Here is a 951-nt window from a genome sequence, read left to right on the forward strand (position 1 = left end):
CAAACAATTTTGAGCTGAAACCTCAATTAGTTTCTCTGATGCAGCAGAACTGCAAGTTTCATGGACTTCCATCTGAAGATCCTTTTCAGTTCTTAACTGAGTTCTTGCATATTTGTGATACTGTTAAGACTAATGGAGTAGATCCTGAAGTCTACAGGCTCATGCTTTTCCCTTTTGCTGTGAGAGACAGAGCTAGAATATGGTTGGACTCTCAACCTAAGGATAGCCTGAACTCTTCGGATAAGCTGGTCAAGGCTTTCTTAGCCAAGTTCTTTCCTCCTCAAAAGCTGAGTAAGCTTAGAGTGGATGTTCAAACCTTCAGACAGAAAGAAGGTGAATTCCTCTATGAAGCTTGGGAGAGATACAAGCAACTGACCAAAAAGTGTCCTTCTGACATGCTTTCAGAATGGACCATCCTGGATATATTCTATGATGGTCTGTCTGAATTAGCTAAGATTTCATTGGATACTTCTGCAGGTGGATCCATTCACCTAAAGAAAATGCCTGCAGAAGCTCAAGAACTCATTAACATGGTTGTTAATAACCAGTTCATGTACACTTCTGAGAGGAATCCTGTGAGTAATGGGACGCCTCAGAAGATGGGAGTTCTTAAAATTGATACTCTAAATGCCATATTGGCTCAGAACAAAATATTGACTCAGCAAGTCAATATGATTTCTCAGAGTCTGAATGGAATGCAAGCTGCATCCAACAGTACTCAAGAGGCATCTTCTGAAGAAGAAGCTTATGATCCTAAGAACCCTGCAATAGCAGAAGTGAATTACATGGGTGAACCATATGGAAACACCTATAATCCCCTCATGGAGAAATCACCCAAATCTCTCATGGAAGGATCAAAAGCCTCAACAAGGCTTTAATAATGGTGGAAGAAACAGGTTTAGCAATAGCAAGCCTTTTCCATCATCCACTCAGCAATAGACAGAGAACTCT

This window comes from Arachis ipaensis, chromosome B09, assembly GCF_000816755.2.
Source record: "Arachis ipaensis cultivar K30076 chromosome B09, Araip1.1, whole genome shotgun sequence".
NCBI classification, from domain to species: domain Eukaryota; kingdom Viridiplantae; phylum Streptophyta; class Magnoliopsida; order Fabales; family Fabaceae; genus Arachis; species Arachis ipaensis.